Source organism: Schistocerca piceifrons, chromosome 10 (genome assembly GCF_021461385.2).
Source record: "Schistocerca piceifrons isolate TAMUIC-IGC-003096 chromosome 10, iqSchPice1.1, whole genome shotgun sequence".
Lineage (NCBI taxonomy): Eukaryota > Metazoa > Arthropoda > Insecta > Orthoptera > Acrididae > Schistocerca > Schistocerca piceifrons.
This window is the reverse complement of record NC_060147.1, coordinates 119,534,301-119,555,847: the sequence shown is the minus strand read 5'-3', so window position 1 is coordinate 119,555,847 and position 21,547 is coordinate 119,534,301. Positions and strand designations below refer to the sequence as shown.

The 21,547-nt window shown below is 40.3% G+C and overlaps 1 protein-coding gene across 4 annotated transcripts in view; it reads left to right on the top strand.

The window, feature by feature from the left end:
* LOC124718856 (F-box/LRR-repeat protein 2-like) overlaps positions 1-21,547 on the top strand; it is a 143,463-nt gene that overhangs the window by 11,931 nt on the left and 109,985 nt on the right. For all 4 annotated transcript variants that reach the window (XM_047244482.1, XM_047244484.1, XM_047244481.1 and 1 more), the window contains exons 2-3: positions 319-473; positions 657-791. The gene's annotated coding sequence lies outside the window, so the exon portion shown is untranslated. The remainder of the gene's footprint in view (positions 1-318; positions 474-656; positions 792-21,547) is intronic.

Genomic DNA, 21,547 nt, shown 5'->3' with positions numbered 1-21,547 from the left:
CTTCTGTAAAACAGTTGTCTTAACCCCCACAGACATCCGGCCACGCTTTCCGCCTCACCCAAGAACTTCGTTTTCTCTCCATTTTATTCCCATTGCTTGCAACCTAATTAAAAGTATTTCCTGACCAACATTATCAAAAGCTTTAGAAAGATCTAAACTAACTCCTTTAACATTGTTGTTTTTTTATGTTTCTAACTATTTCATCTGTGTAATCCATCATCGCTGTTTCTGTGCTTCTACCTTTTTGAAAGCTATCTTGTTACCGTTCAGTAGCTTGTGATCACTTAAGTACTTGATGATTTGTTGTTCCATTAACAGGATGGCTACTCAAACTCAGAAAGAAAATATATCCCTGAGTGTTACTGTCGTGAGGAAGAAGACAGTGTGAAGAAACTCCTGCAAAATTAACACTGGAGGAGATGAGGATGTCACAACAATGACCTTTCTTTCATCTCTGCTGAGATATACTACCTGTAAGCAGTAGTTTAACTGCAGTTTTTAAACAACAATAATTTGTATAGAATAATATTCATGTAATTAACACACTTTGAAATATTAATTCTCTTAAAGTTTGTGATTTATAAAACTCAGTAAAATTAAATTTCAGTGCTAGATTAAAAACACTGTATTCCCTGAGATTTCCCTGTTTTTTCCAGGTAAAATATAATTCCCTGAGAATTCCAGGCTATCCAGAAGAATCGGCACCCTGACTGAATCTCACAAATACTTTATAGTATGCTGGAGGAATTGACATGGATCAATACTTTCCAACTTTACACTCTTGAATAAAGGTACAATTTTCAAAATTTGTTCTCTGTGGGGGACCATTCCCTAAAAAAATGGTAAATTAGCAGTGTGAGCCAAGGACTTTACAATTTGTGAAACAGTATGGGTTATAAGTGACACTTCATCTGCACCTGGTGACATTTTACATTTGATGTTTATAGCCTCTATTCGAAACTAAACCCAAGTTGTGCACCATGTACAATACTTGTGTTCATCCTGATTTATGAAATACAAGCTCAGTGTCTGAGAAGCATTTATAAAGAAATCATTTATGTAATTTGGTTTTTTTGCTAATATTACTGGAAGGAAGGAAATTAGGGTTTAAATTCTCGTCTGCCTCGAGGTCACTAGAGACTGAGCACAAGCTTGGAGTGTTTCAAGGAAGGGGAAGGAAATCAGTTATGCTGTTTCAAAGGAACCATCCCAGCTTTGCCCTGGAGCAATTTTGGGAAATCACGGAATTCCTAGATCTGGATATCTGGACGCGGATTTGAACTGTCATACTCCTGAGTGTGAGTCCAGTGTCAAACGACTTTGCCACCTCACTCAGTAATATTAATGTTATTAGTGTTAGCATGGTCTTCGTGACTCTTCCCTATTTCAGTTTTTACAAATCCCCATACAGATATTGATTTATTGCCTGACAAGCTTATTATGCTATAGTTTCTAAGCAATTTTGTCTTTGGAATTACTTGTTGATAAGTTTTCTTATCAATCTTTACATATTCCATAAACTGGGAATCTATGGATCTTTTTATTTGAAAAGCAAGCCTTTTTAGAGTGCTACAGAAAATGTTAATGCTCAATGTAAATATAGGTACTAGATTTATTGGTCCCATATGAATAGGCTCTGGTCAATTTCTTCAGGAAGCAGATTTCAAAATTAGTCATAAGTACTGAAGAGAAAGCATTGTTAGAACATGATTGTGAATGCACTTCCAATATCATTGATTACTTAGACTATTTATAAAACCAGGATAATTTTACTCAGAGGAATCCATACATATGAATGTATGTTTCACCTCTCCTCCCAAACAACTGGAATGATTTCAACTTGTTACGCAGATCACTTACCATATGGAAAGAACTGCTGTGGAGGTAACAACCACCTACCTCTGAAAGGGGTGGGGGTGACGAAAGGCATAGCTCAAGACATGCAAATAACCAAAATATATTAAGGCAAGTATTTCAGAATGAGAGCACTTAGTGACTTGCAACCAACTTTACACATAATTTCAAACCTTCACAGGGTTTTTCTTGGCGACACCCCCCACAAAATGATAAAAGGAAAAAATTCACCACTTATAAAATTTTTGTTGTTCAAGGTGTAAAATTTCCGCATCAGGCATTACCTCATAATTCATTACTTATTTACTAATAACTGTATTTGAAACAAATTTAGCATACAGTATTCACATACGCTGTTGAATGTAACTGCAAAAATATATCATTGTTTGACACATAGTTCAGAAATATCACGTCATACACATAGAGCTGGTTGAGAACAAAACTGGTGGTCAAAATTGGCTAGAGATACAGGTGAAGGATTTGTACACATACGTGTGAAATATGTTAAATACAGGGTGAATATAAAGTCTGGGAACATTTTCAATTATTTATTACACAAGAACCAAACATTGTACATATACATATGTCATTTTGAAGAGAAACCCTGAAAGATTTTTTCATGTGTACTACCACAGCGTAGTTTGGTAATTTGCCGATAGTCAGCACTAGTTGTAAACAAGTTGAGTTCAGGTGCAGAACAAGCTTTATGTGTGTTGGAGTATGACAAAAACAGGTGTGCTACAGCTGTTCAACAGATGTTTAGAACCAAGTATGGTAAGAAGCCACCAACAAGGAAGGCCATTTACCACTGGCACAACAAAGTCGTTAGGACAGGTTGCTTGTGCCCGGCAAAGAGAAACTGTCATCCCAGTGTGAGTGAAGTGAATGTGGAGCACGTACAAGAGACATTCATAAAGAGTCCAAAGAAATCTGTGCATTTTGCATCCCCTGGAACTCGAAATGGCTCCAGTGACAGTGTGGAAAGTCCTGTGACAGAAGCTGCCTATAAAAACATTCAAACTGAAGCTAGGGCAGAAGCTCAATGATGACAACAAAGACAAGTGTTTTGAGATTTGTTTGTAGTTGCAACAACTGAATGAGAATGGGTATGACATTGTTGATCACTTAATTTTTAGCAACGAAGGCACTTTTCACACTAATGGGAAAGTGAACAGGCATAATTGCCAAATCTGGGGTACAAAGCATCCACACAAATGCATTGAATTTGAGCATTATTCCCCAAAGGTAAATGTTTTTTGTGCCTTGTCATGTCAAAAACTGTACATGCCATTCTTCTTCGCCGAGAGCACTGTCACTGGAGATTCCTACTTGGACATTTTGCATCAATGGATGATGCCTCAAATGCAATTGGACTCTCCATTCATCTTTCAGCAGGATGGGGCTCCACCCCATTTTCATCGTGAAGTTCGTGGGTACCTGAACATGGATCTGCCGCACTGATGGATCAGCTGTGCTACAGAAGGGGACAGCTATTTCATGAAATGGCCTCCCCGATCACCAGATCTCACTCTGTGTGACTTTTTTCTGTGGGGACACATTAAAGAATTGGTGTATGTACTGTCTCTACCACATGATGTAGCAGAAATCTGGATGAGAATACAAGAAGCAACTGCTACAGTTGACGATCTCATGCTGGGACGGGTATGGCAAGAATTTGATTATCGTATTGACGTCTGCTGGGGTACTCATAGTTGACATCTGTACAATGTTTAGTTGTTGTGCAATAAATAGTTGAATGTGTTCCCAGGCCGGCCGCGGCGGCCTCGCGGTTCTAGGCACTGCAGTCCGGAACTGCGGGACTGTTACGGTCGCAGGTTCGAATCCTGCCTCGGGCATGGATGTGTGTGATGTCCTTAGGTTAGTTAGGTTTAAGTAGTTCTAAGTTCTAGGGGACTGATGACCTAAGATGTTAAGTCCCATAGTGCTCAAAGCCATTTGAACCATTGTTTTGTGTTCCCAGACTTTATGTACACCCTGTATATGTGATATGTGTGAGGACGGGCAAAGCCATGGATAAAAAGCTCCTCCTAAACCTTTGGATCGATTTCAGCCAATTTTACACACTTACTTTCTGGAAAGAAATACAATGGGGGTGGGGAGACAACATGGAGAGGGAAGAGGAGACGAACAGATGGAGAGGGGGAAGGAGGCGATGAACATAGGTGGGGGGGGGGGGGGAGGAGAAGGAAGAGGACATTGACACAAAGAGAGTAGGAGATGGACTGAGATGTGGGGAGAGGAGAGAATGGACAGAGACAGGGGGAGGAGGACACAGACAGAGAAAGTGTGAGAAGGAAATGGATAGAGAAAGGAAAGAGGAGAAGGTGGAGAGAGAGAGAGAGAGAGAGAGAGAGAGAGAAGGAAATGGACGTAGAAGGAGAAGGAGATTGACATATAGGAGGTGAGGTGAAGATACAAATGGGAGAAGAAATTATTTAATTGGCTAGAGAAAAAATCTGTTCAATAAGTGAAAGACTGATGTGATTAGCAAGCTTTTGGAGCCAGTGGCTCTTTCTTCAGGCAGAAGTGTTGAAGGGGAAGGAAGAAAGGTGAAGGAACAGGACTGGAGAGGTCTAGGAAAAGGGGTAGAGTTTGGGAAAGTCATCCAGAACTGCGGGTCAGGGGAGACTTATCATATGGGATGAGAAGATTTTTGGGGACTGCATCTGACGAGATTTGAAAACCTGTGAGCTTAAAGGTGGGAGACAGTGTAATATGCAAGACAGAGATTACTATTAAGACATTGTGCTTGAGTTAATAAGAAGTAAGAAGCTAAGTGCATCATATGTAACAGAGGTGGGAGGGGGCGGTGAAAAATAGATGGGAAAGACAATGAAATATGTAGAAAACTAACAGGGAGGGAAGCAAAGAGCAGTTACAGTGAAGAAAAGCTGAGACACAAGAAATTAACGTAAATTAAGGCCAGATGGGTAGCAAGAACCGAGGGCATGTTTTAGTGCTAGTTCCCACCTGCAGAGATCTGAGAAACTGGTGTCCTGGGAAAGAATCCAGATGGCACACATGGTGAAACAGGTGTCGAGATCACGAATGTTGTGCTGTACAGCTTGCTCTGCAACAGGATATTGCAAGTTGCCAGTAATACTCTCTGCCTATGCCCATTCAGCCTAACTGATAATTTGGTGGTAGTCATGCCGATGTAGAAGGCTGAACAGTGTTTACATAATTGCTGGTATATGACGCATCATTTTGTAGGTGGCTCTCCCTTTGATAGTATATGTCCTGCCAGTTACAAGGCTATTATAAACAGTGCTAGGAGGGTGCACAGGGTGAATCTTGCAGTGGGGAAGGTCAGAGGTGTAGGAGCCGTACGGTAGGGAGATCGGTGCAGAAGGAGACTAGGGTCTGACAAGAATATTGAGGAGATTGGGAGGGTGACTGAAAGCTATTCTATGTGTGGTGGGTAAAATTTTAGGTGAATGGATTTTATTTCAGGGCATCATTTTATCCTGTTGCAGACCATGCTCTACAACATAACAGTTGTGACCTCGGCACCTGTTTCACTGCACGCACCATCTGTATTCTTCCCGCAGACACTAGTTTCTCAGAACTCTGCACATGGGGACTAGCACTACAACATATCCTCGGTTCTCGCCATCCACCTGGCCTTAATTTACGTTACTTTCTTCCGTCTCAGCCTTTCTTCACTATAACTACTCTTTGCTTCACTCTGTTTTAGTTTTCTACATCTTTCATTGTCTTTCCTGTCTATTTTTCACCACCCCCTCCCCCCTCTGTTATGCACGTTGTACTTAGCTTCTCACTCTTATTAACTCACGCATGATGTTTTAGTAGTAATCTCTGTCTTGCATATTACCCTGTCTTCCACATTTACGCTCTCAGGTTTTCAAATCTCGTCACATGAAGTCCCAAACAATCAGTCTTTCCTTATCATCCCATATGGCAAGTCTCCCCTGCCCTCAGTTCTGGATGACTTTCCCAAAATCTACCCCTTTTCCAAGACCTCTCCAGTCCTTTTCCTTTGCCCTTCTTCCTTCCTCTTCAACCCTTCTGCCTGAAGAAGGAGCCACTGGCCCCAAATGCTTGCCAATCACATCAGTCTTTCATGTGTGTGTTCTGCTGCTGCTTGGTGAGTGGATTTTTTTATCTATCGAATTAAATAATTTTATCAATAATTGATTGTTTTCATTGTTATAGTAGCCCAAATGGAAGAAGAAGGTGGGCAGAGTGGAAAGGAGCAGACGAGCAGAGACAGGGAGGAGAAAGAGATGCACAGGGAGAGGGGAAGGAAGAGATGGACAAAAAGAGTGGGAGGAGGAAGTGAACAGAGAAAGGGAAGAGGTGGAGATAGGCAGAGAAAGGGGAGAGAAGGAGATGGTCAGAGAAAGGAAGTTGGAGGAAATGGATAGTGAGAGTGCGAGGAGGAGACTGACAGAGAGAGAGGGATAAGGAGGTGAACTAACAGAAGATTGGAATAAATATGTACCCAATCAACAATGAGTGCTTAGCTAGTTTTTTCTGTAAGAAAGATGTAGGGCCTACAGCCCTTTCTTTTACATGTATAACTGGAATTGTAAGGATGAAGGCAATATGATTAGATATCCCTCAACCCGTATTAATAATTTCTTTCTGAGTGATGTTTGCATTTGAAATTGTGTTGCCTGTAAGACTTTCAGAAAGGAGTTTAATGTGCAGCAATAAAAAATTTTGATCATTTGCCCAATAACACAAAATATCTGATGGGTAGCAAAGCAAGTTTTAAATCTAATGTAAAATCATTTCTCGTAGACAACTCCATCTATGCCACTGACGAATTCCTAATTAAAAACTGGTAGCCTATACAGGGTGTTTGGGGAGGAAAGATCAATGTTTTACACAGTGATAGTATAAGTAATTCTGAACAAAAAATGTTATTATGAACATAGGTTCATAAATGCTTCATTAGGGAGGTATGGATATTGAAAGGAACTTTAATTCTGCAAAATTGATGAGCACAACATGAACATATATGCAATACAACAAGACCGTAATTTGATTTTCTTGCAAACAATGCACATGTACATTCCTTGTTTACGCTATGCGACTTATCACATATTATGGCCATGTGATGTACGTAGTACAATCACGCATTGTGTGCACAGTTGTGCCGTGTAAGCCGCATTGTGTAGTGTACCGGTGACGGATCGGTTAGCTGTGTAGTGTATGGTGTTAACTGTGTTCATACAAGTGCTGCTAACAATGCCACATGTCTACAGTAATGAAGAATATGCAGATATGGTGTATGTATGTGGCTTCTGCGATGGTAGTGCTACTGCAGTAAGAGGAGAATACCACAGGGGCTTTCCGACTTGACAATTACCTGATTGCAGGGTGTTTACCAAATTGTTTATCACTTTGCGTGCAACAGGCTCTCTTCCAAGTAGACATTTTTTGGCAGACCATACATGTCAACAAACTTTGCAGGAACAGGAAGAAATTATCACAAGTGTTGAGCGTTCTGGTACGAGTGTACAAAGAATGTCCCTGCGTATGTATGTCCCACAGACATATTTATGGGAAACATTACATGCGGAAAACCTGTTACAGTCACTTTCTGCTCCCCTGATGTACATAGTGTCTTTCTTAATACTCTGGTTGCTACTTTGAGTTCATTTTCATATACATCGTTTGTGCTGGTTACTATCAGGATTGATTTTTTTAACACACAATTACTGTTTTTGTAGTCCTTCAAAATGTCCTGCAAGACTGTTCCAGACACTTGTAGTACTTACTGAGGACTTGCTGGTGACAAAGAATTCTTGCAATGCCTCTGCCATTGCTGCCAGAAAGGAAAGCTGTACTAACATTTTTTGATGCCCCTTTGTTAGCATTGTGGGATTGTCTGTATGCCTCTGCTTTATTACGATATACATTAACTGCTGAAAGAATCACTTCTGTTTAGGGCCATAAACTATTACACTATACTTGTACTATCTTTGAACTGATGCACCAAGTGCACTTATTTTTCAAGCAGCAAACTCTTTCCAGCCAAAGATACTTGCTGTTGGTATTAGAAAATCCTTCGTCCATAGATACTAGTACATATGGTTTTCCTAATCAGACAGAAGTAACAAAATCGAAGAAATTCATTCCTGAGAGTGTGAGATCTTATATGAAAATAACTTTGGATATCACAGAATATACTTCTACTACATAAAGTCCTAAAATGTGTAACAAATGTTCACTCACTCAATCCCTTGGCTTCTTTGGGACAAGATGACCCCACACCACTCTTAAGTATCTGCCTCCAGTTTTTCCCATCTTGTGCCACTTCCTCCCATTCACTGACACTGCAGTCTGAGGTCATCTTGTCTTCCTATCTGTTTCTTGTCTTCCAGGGGATCCTGAGCCTTTCATCTTCTTGTCATATATGTGACAGACTATACTGCCATGATCCATACTGACAACATGGTGCAAACATCTTGTGATGGCAATGTTCACTACTGAGGGGTGGTCGGCTAGCTTATGTAGTTCTTCGTTGGATCTCCAAAGCCATCTTTGTGTTGCTTGGTCAAATATTGACTCAAAGATTTTTCTGTACATTTTATTTTCGAAGACTGAGAGTTGGTGTACTTCTTTTTTGGTCATGCACCGTGCTTCAGCTCCATGTAGCAGTACTGGCCTGATGATTGTGTCAGAGTTTTACCTTGGTTTTCCTAGACAAGAGTTTGGGGTATAGGAGTTTTTGGAGGGAAAACTAGACTTTTTATGCATTCTGTAGTCTAGTTTGGTATTTGACTTGTCATCTGATGCAGTCATTTATACTTACTCAAAGGTATTTTTTAATTTGTAAGTTTTCCTGAAAGTGTAGTTTTCTATGTGAAGGTTATCACAGTGTTCTGTAGTTATGTTTTCCCTTCATATGATAATGTATTCTGTTTTTTCTTCATTAATTTTTAAGCCTATTTTCATGGCTGTTTCGTTTAGCTTCTTGAACAGTATTTCAATTTCACCACCGTTATCTCATATTAAAACTGTTCTGGCATAAGCTGACCCCACCACACCAGGTGGCAAAGAGGTTGCACCTGAGCAAGCGAGCCAATCAGGAGAGAGGCCAACGACAGACTCACAAACCATGCACCGCCAACGCCCTCTCGTCTGCCAGTACTTAGATCGCCGCTGTGCACCAGAGGGGCCAGGCAGTACCAGTCAGTCATCCAGTGAGTTACCGAGTCATCAGTCGCAGTCCAGTCACTTGCAGTTGCAGACAGAGTCTCTTTCTCAGGCAGCACATAGTGACCAGAGTAGTGTACATAGTGGGACTGGTACTTCACCAGCAGTGAGGCCAACGTGGACTGTTATAGAAGAGCTGGTACCACAACAACTAGCTTAAGTTTAGTAGCTTTCTTATTCTTGTGCGTAAAGAACCCTGTTAATATATACGTGCAGTTGTATTATAGGAAGAGGATGCCAGCCACCAAACAACATGCTCTCCTTGCTTTCCATAGTAAAAGCCTATAGTGACAACGAGACAACAACAAAAAAACCTGCATCATCTGCATAGTCCAGTATATTTGGCAGTTCACCTGTGATGTTTCCATTTGTTATTCATTTGGTTTCTCTTGCCACGTTTTCCCTGACAACGCTAAAGATGTGTGGGAATAGAGCATCACCCTGCTTCAGTCCAGTTTTGTTTTCAAAACATTCCAGTACCGCACCACAGTATGACATCCTGCTTACTACCTTCTCGTACATGATTTGACAAAGCCGAGTGAGTTTTCTGGGATTCTGTATTCTTGCCACAATTTCCCATACCGTTTCTCTGTGCACCAAAATGTAGTCCTTTTTGAAGTATATGAACAGGTACTGGATGCTCTTGTTGTATTCTCATATTTTTTCATTGATGGACTTGATGCAGAATATGCTGTCTGCTGTTGATCTATTTTTACAAAAGCCATTCTGGTAGTCCTCTGTTATTTCTTTGGTGTAGGAGGTGAGTCTTTTCTATACTATACATCACAGCACTTTATATGCTGTGGTTAGTAGGTCTATTCCTCTGTAATGTCTGCATTTTCGTTTAACTCCTTTCTTGTGTATAGCGACAATAATTGATTACCTCCATTCATTCAGAATTTTTCCATCCTGCCAGATTTTAAGAATAAGGTGAAACAGTTTCTCATAAAGTTTATGACTACCATATTGCAGCAATTCCCCTCGTATTCTTGAGTTCCCACCACTGTGGTTTTTTCAGTTTTTTTTAACTATTGATTACGTCTTCATATGTTGCCTCATTTAAAGAAATTCAGCTGTTGTAGGGCATGTTTTCTCCAGCCTTTTATCTGGTTCTGGGCTGTTCAATAAGTCGTCAAAATATTCTTTCTAAGCCTTTAATATATTGTCTGATCCAGTGATAATTTTTCCATCAATGTTACGAAAGGCTGCTGGTTGTTGATATCCATTTTTGATGTTATTTACAGTGCCATATACTTTGTGAATGTTGTTTTCTTTCTGGTCGTTCTCGCTACTCTCTATAGTGTGCTTCAGGTCTTGCTTGCTGCCTTCTGTCTCCCTGTAGCCATGTTCTAATACGTCACTTTTTCTATCCTGAGACGAGACGAGACGAGACGAGGTTGACGTTTTTGTGACAAATCTTCATTGTGCCATTTTCTTGAAACAGCATACTGAAAGCTGTAATACCAAAACTGCAAAAAACAACAAAACAGTTGAGTGCCTGTTGCATGGATGCATTGAATGACATGCCCGAGGCCCACGAGAAAGACAGGCCGCAGCGCGTACGTCACAAAGGCAGTCCTGAACTCACTCGCAAGCTCAGCTCAGCAGACAAAATGTGTTTTTAAACCTGTTAACCCACAGCTGGGCGTGTAAGTATTAATGACAATTGCATCTTCCACTGGAATCTGCTTTTATGAAGTGTTACTGATTAACAGTACTACAGCAAAATTTAATTTTATATCAATACTCGATGTAAATGGTATAACAGCTTGTTTATAGCATTTAGTCTCTTCTGCTTAACAGTACTTATTACATGCTGGAAGTGGTGCCTTATGCAACTGATAATTGTGTTAGCATGATTTTATTTTATTGTAAGCCAGTACAGCTGTAACAAATTATAAGTAGGCCCATGGACTTCCCATCATTATAGGACTAACAACAGTAAGATTCCATAATAGCGGATTCCAGTAGAAGATTCAGTTTTCGTTTGTACGGACATACCTAGTTATGAGTTAACAGGTGTAGAAACGTAGCTTATCTGCTGATTTGGGCGAGCACAGGACTACCTTCGAGACGTGTGCGCCATGGCCTGTCTTTCTCATAGGCCTTGTGACATGCCATTCTGACATCACTTCCTAGTAAGCTGAGCATCGCACTAGCTTCAGCTGCCACAGATCTTTTGTTGATTTATTTTGGCATATTTATCTGTTTCGTATTGTAACTTACAGTCTGCCATTTCAAGGCAACAGTGCATTGAAAATTTATCACGCACACGTCATCCGTATCATTATATATCAATTAATAATACATCAGTGACATAAGCCTTCAGAGGATAACTGAGACAAGAGTCAAAAATTGCATGAAGTAGGCTGAGTGTAATGGATAATGTTGTTGACAAAAGAGACAGAGGGTGAGAATTTGTGGCCTGCCATATGCAATTCTCTTTCCATCTTAATGTTGGTAACACATTCTGGGACTTTCTTATGAATGTCATCCAACTAGTCTGTGTTGTTGTTGTTGTGGTCTTCAGTCCTGAGACTGGTTTGATGCAGCTCTCCATGCTACTCTATCCTGTGCAAGCTTCATCATCTCCCAGTACCTACTGCAACCTGCATCCTTCTGAATCTGCTTGGCTTATTCATCTCTTGGTCTCCCTCTACAATTTTTACCCCCACGCTGCCCTCCAATGCTAAATTGGTGATCCCTTGATACCTCAGAACATGTCCTACCAATCGATCCCTTCTTCTAGTCAAGTTGTGCCACAAACTCCTCTTCTCCCCAATTCTATTCAATACCTTCTCATTAATTATGTGATCTACCCATCTAATCTTCAGCTTTCTTCTGTAGCACCACATTTCGAAAGCTTCTATTCTCTTCTTGTCCAAACTATTTATCGTCCATGTTTCACTTCCATACATGGCTACACTCCATACAAATACTTTCAGAAATGACTTCCTGACACTTAAATCTATACTCGATGTTAACAAATTTCTCTTCTTCAGAAACACTTTCCTTGCTATTTCCAGTCTACATTTTATATCCTCTCTACTTCGACCATCATCAGTTATTTTGCTCCCCAAATAGCAAAACTCCTTTACTACTTTTAAGTGTCTCATTTCCTAATCTAATACCCTCAGCATCTCCTGACTTAGTTCAACTACATTCCATTATCCTCGTTTTGCTTTTGTTGATGTTCATCTTATATCCTCCTTTCAAGACGCTATCCACTCCGTTCAACTGCTCTTCCAAGTCCTTTGCTGTCTCTGACAGAATTACAATGTCATCAGCGAACCTCAAGGTTTTTATTTCTTCTCCATGGATTTTAATACCCACTCCAAATTTTTCTTTTGTTTCCTTCACTGCTTGCTCAATATAGAGATTGAATAACATCGGGGAGAGGCTACAACCCTGTCTCACTCCCTTCCCAACCACTACTTCCCTTTCATGCCCCTCAGCTCTTATAACTGCCATTGGTGTCTGTACAAATTGTTTAATAGCCTTTCGCTCTCTGTATTTTACCCCTGCCACCTTCAGAATCTGAAAGAGAGTATTCCAGTCAACATTGTCAAAAGCTTTCCCTAAGTCTACAAAAGCTAGAAACGTAGGTTTGCCTTTCCTTAATCTAGCTTCCATGATAAGTCGTAGGGTCAGTATTGCCTCATGTGTACCAATATTCCTACAGAGTCCAAACTGATCTTCCCCGAGGTCGGCATCTACTAGTTTTTCCTTTCGTCTGTAAAGAATTCGCGTTAGTATTTTGCAGCCATGACTTATTAAACTGATAGTTCAGTAATTTTCACATCTGTCAACACCTGCTTTCTTTGGGATTGGAATTACTATATTCTTCTTGAAGTCTGAGGGTATTTCGCCTGTCTCATACATTTTGCTCACCAGATGGTAGAGTTTTGTCAGGACTGGCTCTCCCAAGGCTGTGAGTAGTTCTAATGGAATGTAATCTATTCCCGGGGTCTTGTTTCGACTCAGGTCTTTCAGTGCTCTGTCAAACTCTTCACACAGTATCATATCTCCCATTTCATCTTCATCTACATCCTCTTCTATTTCCATAATATTGTCCTCAAGTACATCGCCCTTGTATAGGCCCTCTATATATTCCTTCCACCTTTCTGCTTTCCCTTCTACTTGCTTAGAACTGGGTTTCCATCTGAGCTATTTATATTCATGCAAGTGGTTCTCTTTTCTCCAAAGGTCTCTCTAACTTTCCTGTAGGCAGTATCTATCTTACCCCTAGTGAGATAAGCCTCTACATCCTTACATTTGTCCTCTAGCCATCCCTGCTTAGCCATTTTGCACTTCCTGTCGATCTCATTTTTGAGAAATTTGTATTCCTTTTTGCCTGCTTCATTTACTGCGTTTTTATATGTTCTCCTTTCACCACTTAAATTCAATATTTCTTATGTTACCCAAGGATTTCTACTAGCCCTCGTCTTTTTACCTACTTGATCCTCTGCTGCCTTCACTACTTCATCCCTCAAAGCTATCCATTCTTCTTCTTCTACTGTGTATTTCTTTCCCCCATTCCTGTCAATTGTTTCCTTATGCTCTCCCTGAAACTCTGTACAACCTCTGGTTTAGTCACTTTATCCAGGTCCCATCTCCTTAAATTCCCACCTTTTTGCTGTTTCTTCAGTTTTAATCTACAGTTCATAACCAATAGATTGTGGTCAGAGTCCACATCTGCCCCTGGAAATGTCTTACAATTTTAAACCTGGTTCCTAAGTCTCTGATTTACCATTATATAATCTATCTGAAACCTGTCAGTATCTCCAGGTGTCTTCCATGTATACAACCTCCTTTTATGATTCTTGAACCAAGTGTTAGCTATGATTAAGTTGTGCTCTGTGCAAAATTCTACGAGGCGCTTCCTCTTTCATTTCTTCCCCCCAATCCATATTCACCTACTATGTTTCCTTCTCTCCCTTTTCCTACTGACGAATTCCAGTCACCCATGACTATTAAATTTTTGTCTCCCTTCACTACCTGAATAATTTCTTTTATCTCATCATACATTGCATCAATCTCTTTGTCATGTGCACAGCTAATCGGCATATAAACTTGTACTATTGTGGTAGGCGTGGGCTTCGTGTCTATCTTGGCCACAATAATGCGTTCACTATGCTATTTGTAGTAGCTTACCCGCATTCCTATTTCTTTATTAAACCTACTCCTGCATTACCCGTATTTGATTTTGTATTTATAACCCTGTTTTCGCCTGACCAAAAGTCTTGTTCCTCTTGCCACCGATCTTCGCTAATTCCCACTATATCTAACTTTACCCTATCCATTTCCCTTTTTAAATTTTCTAACCTACCTGCCCGATTAAGGGATCTGACATTCCACGCTCCGATCCGTAGAATGCCAGTTTTCTTTCTCCTGATAACGACGTCCTCTTGAGTAGTCCCCGCCCGGAGATCCGAATGGGGGACTATTTTACCTCCGGAATATTTTACACAAGAGGACGCCATCATCATTTAACCATACAGTAAAGCTGCATGCCCTCAGGAAAAATTATGGCTGTAGTTTCCCCTTGCTTTCAGCTGTTCACAGTACCAGCACAGCAAGGCTGTTTTGGTTAGTATTACAAGGCCAGATCAGTCAATCATCTAGACTTGCCCCTGCAACTACTGAAAAGGCTGCTGCCGCTCTTCAGGAACCACATGTTTGTCTGTGTTATACAACTTTATATATTATCTAAATTTTCATCTGATAAGAAAACTAAGTATTAAGTAAATATTTGGCCAAGAGGTCAGCTTAAATTGCTGTGAGTGAAATGAGAAACAACAAAATTCATATTCTTCCTTGTTACAAATATTTCACTCTTTATTTCCAAATATATGATGAATTCAGAGTGAGAGGTTAGGCAGGAACCTAGGAGGACAGCTTTAATTGCTGTGACTGAAACAAGCAACATAAAATCCAAGTACTTCTTTCTCACAAATATTTGGGTGTTTATTTCTGAATATATGGCGACTTATGAGTGTGTGTGGCCAGACAGGAACCTAACATGACAAATTACTGCGAATGGAAAGAGAAACAATAATATTTATATTCCTCCTTGTCACAAATATTTGGCTGTTTATAATTGTGTATCCTATCATACACAAAGATCAAGAAGAGACAGATACTTTAATATTACAGTCAGTGGCACTTCTGGCTGGTATATTTCTGCCATTAATGACATTATGATGCTGGAGGTACTAGAACTACTTCAGACAGAGAACAAAATCAAAAATAACTGACAATACTCCTTATATTAATGGGCAGATATGGTTCAACAAGCTACCACATGCTTTTAAAACTTGTGAGCCAAAGCTGTTCCACAGGGAGTTAAAAGCCTTTTTAGTAAATAAGTGTTTGTATTCACTCAATGAATTCTAATCTACTTGCCCACAGTTGCAACATGAAATATAATTAGAATATCAATATTAAAGTATGTTCCTCTACTGTGTGTAAGTGTTACCTATATTAATCTGCTCAACCAATGTATGACATTTGCAAAGATCATCAGCTTGATGGTCTATAAGCAGAATATGTTAATGAATAAATAAATAAACACCTTCACGACAGTCAGTTTCTACAGAGGTTTTACAGCATAATGGGTGCATTGTACGGTTTTTGTTGCTGATTCAAATAAATATGCTTTATGTGAATTCGGTTTTAAATTGAATGTTGAAATTTTAAATTAAATGTTGAAATCAGTTTTTAAAGGAACCTTGAATTCATTTGAAACAAGTTTAGTTTTTACGCATTGCTTTGGTACATTGTAGGCTTGAAAATTTCCAAGTTCTTTTTGTGGTGCTTTAGGTAAGCATTTCACAATTTTTTTCCAACAGAATACTGTGTTATTCTGTGTCTTTCTGCACTACGTCTAGCACGTCAAGTTCATGGTTAGAAGAACACGTTTCAATTGCATCCGTACATCCATTAAACTTTGTTCCACATGTGCATAATACATTTCTTGATCTACTTTCACAAAACAATGTAGATGATACCACCATCACTGCACATATTCTAATACCACTTGATACAATTTTACTGCATAACATGCAATTTATAGATGATAAAATATTTGCAATTTATGGAATGATTTACTAATATGTCTACATGCATTCCGATCTTGCACACTCTCTTCATTGTCTAGCGTCTACCATCAATGTAGTGTGCTATACTACACCCAAATATTACAGATATTCTGGTGACTGCTTACAGTTTAACCGTTGGAACCATACCAAAAGTCACAGAACTCCACCCATAGGGGTGAAAATAAGAGAAGTTGTCATGATGTCAAAAACTTGAAGTTGACGTCCATCATCTTAGTTGCCCCAAAACATTACCTTTAGTAGTTTTATCAAACATTCCAGCTTGCAGTGTTTATGGATGTACATCTTGTTCTGATCATAGTCTAAAATCACTTTTTGGAAAGTGTTTTATCATATGTATGAAATACTGATTTCCCAGAAGAAGGCAAGTAAATATTGAAGGAATAAAGTGATGACTGCCTGCAGTGATATGTTTCACTGGCTCAAATATTAGGAAGTCGAAGATTCTTCTGATAATCCATACAGGTTGCTTTCTTACTCACACATTTTCTGGACTTCAAATGTTCAGAACATTTAATCTCATAAAATTTATCTGCCTTCTTTTTATGTAGTTCATTTTATGTCGTTAGATGTTGTTTCTGCTTATTAAAAGTTTGCATCTGAGTTACATATTTATCATTGTTAATCCATAAATTAAGTTTAGAACAGTCTGCTATAAATTTGCCACACACTGACCACGTTTCAGTTCTGAGGTAGCCAAAACTTACGTTGTATCACAGGAAGCCATTTAATTGAATTACTCCATTAATCTATTCCATTCTGTAAATGGAACATTCTAAAAACGTCTCAATTGTTCGCACTTCCAATAGTCACTTGTGACGTGACTCATGGCCAGCAATTTTTTTGAAGAGTCAGAAATACACCACAACACTTTCCATTTCCTTGTACTTGTAATCTGCACAGGACTGGAATACTCATCTTCATTTTCCGACATTTGTGATGCCTTCATTTCACTTAGGATATAACTTCACACACAATCTAAGTAACAGTAACACTTGAGTGTTTCAGCTCCAATTAAGAGAAAACTTATTTTCCAACCTAATGTTGATGCAGAGTATGTGCAATTGTACGAGGCTGTTCAAAAGTTTTGGAACTTTGGCTACAAAATTTTTTCTATGCTTACCTTTTACACTATTGGCGATTAAAATTGCTACACCATGAAGATGACATGCTACAGACGCGAAATTTAACCGACAGGAAGAAGATGCTGTGATATGCAAATGGTAACTTTTCAGAGCATTCACACAAGGTTGACACCAGTGGCGACACCTACAACGTGCTGACATGAGGAAAGTTTCCAACCGATTTCTCATACACAGACAGCAGTGGACCGGCGTTGCCTTGTGAAACGTTGTTGTGATGCCTCGTGTAAGGAGGAGAAATGCGTACCATCACGTTTCCAACTTTGATAAAGGTCGGATTGTAGCCTCTCGCGATCGCGGTTTATCGTATAGCGACATTGCTGCTCGTGTTGGTCGAGATCCAATGACTGTTAGCAGAATATGGAATCATGGGTTCAGGAGGGTAATACAGAATGCCGTGCTGGATCCCAGCGGCCTCGTATCACTAGCAGTCGAAATGACAGGCATATTATCTGCATGGCTGTAACGGATTGTGCAGCCATGTCTCGATCCGAGTCATCAGATGGGGACGTTTGCAAGACAACAACCATCTGCACGAACAGTTCGACGATGTTTGCAGCAGCATGGACTATCAGCTCGGAGACCGTGGCTGCGGTTACCCTTGACGCTGCGTCACAGACAAGAGCGCCTGCGATGGTGTACTCAACGATGAACCTGGGTGCACGAATGGCAAAATGTCATTTTTTCGGATGAATCCATGTTCTGTTTACAGCATCATGATGGTCACACCCGTGTTTGGCCTCATCGCGGTGAACGCACATTGGAAGCGTGTATTCGTCATCGCCATACTGGCGTATCATTCAGCGTGATGGTATGGGGTGCCATTGTTTACACATCTTGGTCACCTCCTGTTCACACTGACGGCACTTTGTACAGTGGACGTTACATTTCAGATGTGTTGCGACCCGTGGCTGTACTCTTTATTTGATCCCTGCGAAACCCTACATTTCAGCAGGATAAGGCATGACCACAGGTTGCAGGTCCTGTACGGGCCTTACTGGATGCAGAAAATGTTCGACTGCTGCCCTGGGCAGCACATTCATCAAATCTCTCACCAGTTGAAAACGTCAGGTCAATGGTGGCCAAGCAACTGGCTCGTCACAATACACCAGTCACTACTCTTGCTGAACTGTGGTATCGTGTTGAAGCTGCATGGGCAGCTGTACCTGTACATGCCATCCAAGCTCTGTTTGACTCAATGCCCAGGCGTATCAAGGCCGTTATTACGGCCAGAGCTGGTTGTTCTGGGTACTGATTTCTTAGGATCTATTCACCCAAATTGCGTGAAAATGTAATCACATGTCAGTTCTAGTATAATATATTTGTCCAATGAATACCCGTTTATCATCTGCATTTCTTCTTGGTGTAGCAATTTTAAAGTCCAGTAGTGTACTTATGGAACATGGTCACCTTCGAAATACTCTGTTCGACAATTGATACACCATTCCCAATGTCATTTTGACATCTGGAAACAGTCTTGATACACCTATTGCTGGATTGTGCGAAGTGCCATATGCGAAATTTCTCTTACCTCGTCTACTGTTGCAAATCTTCGCGCTTTCAACGGGGTTTCCAACTTGGGAAATAAAAAAAGTCTGCACAGGCCTGGTCTGGAGGATGGGGCAGCACAGTGATTTCATTTTTTGTGCAGTAGTCACGCACTAGCAGGGATGAATGTGCCCTTATTGTGATGCAAGAGCGTTTTATTATTTCGCTACATTTCAGGCCGTTTCCTTCTGACATTTTCTCGCAGACGTCACAACACGTCCTGATAGTACCATCAATTAACAGTTTGTCCCTGTGGCATGCAGTCATGATGAACTAATCCTCCAAAGTCAAAGAAAACTATCAACATGTCTTTGACACGTGACCTGACCTGACGAGCTTTTTTTGGTCTTGGAGAACCTTTTCCGACCCAATGTGAAGGCTGAACCTTGGTCTCAACATTATAACCATAGACCCAGTTAGGATTCTCTTAAGGGACATCTCGTTCTCAATTGTGTGATCCGAAAGCTCATCACAGATTGTGACGTGAAGGTCTTTCTTGTCTTGACTCATGAGCTGTGGAATGAACCTGGTGGAAAGACGATGCATTCCAGGATACCGTGTCAGCATTTCATGACATGATCCAACTGAAGTGTCATATTCTTCTGCAATCTCTCAGTCAGTCAGTCTTCGATTGGCTCGCACAATTTCGTTAACGTTCCTGACATGAGCATCATTGGTAGATGTCATTAGAGATAAGAATGGCAACCTGACAAATGACAAGGAAATAATTATAGACAGATGAAAAGAGTACTTCTCAGAACTCTTGACTCTTCATATCCAGATGAGATGCTATGTGCAGACACCATGGAGGAAAGGAAAGATGAAGAAGATTGGGAAGTGAATGGAGAAGATGTGAAGACTGCAATCAGAAAACTCAGAAACAACAAGGCCCCAGGGAAGGAAAGAATAACAGGAGAATTAATCAGAGGGGGAGTGAAGAGCCTGCACTTAGAAATATATAAACTGATCCAGCTTACAGGGAAGAATGAGACATTGCCAGAAGATTGGAAATTGGCCATAATATGCCCAATATACAAGAAAAGATGCAAAATGAAATGTGGTAACTACAGAGGTATCAGTTTGCTGAATGTAACCTACAGGGTACTGTCTATCATTATCCTCAGAAAATTCAACCATTCCTAGAGGGTAACATACACGAGTATCAATTCCAGGAATTTCGCCCAAACTGATCGACAATAGATCACATTTTCACCCTAAGACAATTGTTTGGAAAACACTGAGAATGTGATAAACATTTCTATAGTCTGTTCGTCGATTTTCTATTTGCATTACAGCAGCATCACCAGGAATAGCATACATAATGCACTGTGTCACTTCAGAATCCCTGAGAAGCAAATGAGAATGGTGCAAACTTGTATGGATGGCTCAAGAGTAGTTGTACGTTTCTGAGGGGTTGAGACACATCTCAGACAAGGGGATGCTCTCTCATGTGTTCTGTTCAGTCATCTTACATAAAGTAATAGGGGAATGTAGGCAGAAGAAATGGGCTGGAGTACTGATGGGTGGTAATATCAGCTATCTCACATATGCAGATCATATAGTACTGCTAAGCGAATCAATCTATGAATTGAAAGAAATGTACCAGAAAATGGGCAATTACACACAGAACATTGGGCTAAAGGCGAATTAAGAAGGAGTTCATGCGATTAGGAAGAAGGCGAGCAACAAGAATTTTTGTATGGATGGCGTGAGGTTCAAGAGAGTTAACCAGTTCAAATACTTGCGATCTTGGTTTACCAGTAATAACACTGCAGAAATGGACATCAAGGAAAGAATGGCAGTGGGAATGAAATGCACGTTTCCCTCAGGAAGACGCTCCGCTCAAATCTATATCAGCGAATACTAAGATGAGAATCTATAACACACTGATATGCCCAGCAGCCATGCATGATTCAGAAACCTGGACCATGACAAAATGCGAAAAGGAAAAATTATTAGTATTTAAAAGGAAAGCAATGTGGAAAATATGAGAACCAATCTTACACAAACAAAAATAGAGGAGGAGGAGGAATGAGGAAATTTACCGTTTGATGCAACTACCAACAATACTACAGAAGCTGAAGAGCAAAATAATCCAGTGGCCAGGCCATGTAGCCTGTATACCAGAACAAAGACAGGCGAAAAAAGCATTTGAAGGGGAACCAAACACCAGAAATCCCATAGGATGACCAAGGCAGCACTGGGTGGAAGAACTCTCGAAGGTCTGGCAGCCATGGAGATTGAAAACACCTGGAGGAATGCAGCACAAAACGGAAAGGAATGGTGGCTGCATGTGGAGGCAGAGCCTGTGACTGCTGGATTTTTTTCTTTATTGAATTTTTATTCCCCCCGGAGGTGGGTGGGGGGGTGGAGGGTGAGCTGGCAGTGGCGTCACATGCCACTCTGCAGCCTACAGAAGTTAAAAACGTAATGAGGAGATAATAAAACAATAAAAACAGGTGATAAAATTATGACTGGTTAAAACTGTGACATGACGAAAAGTTGTGAAGTGAAAATAAAAAAATAAAGGGTTGTTGATGCTGAGTAAAACACACAGTAATTATACAGGTACAATTAAAAAATACGGCGACAGTCTGGTTTCTGTTCACAAGAGTTAAAAAAAAACACACACACACACACACACACACACACACACACACACACCTAGCGACA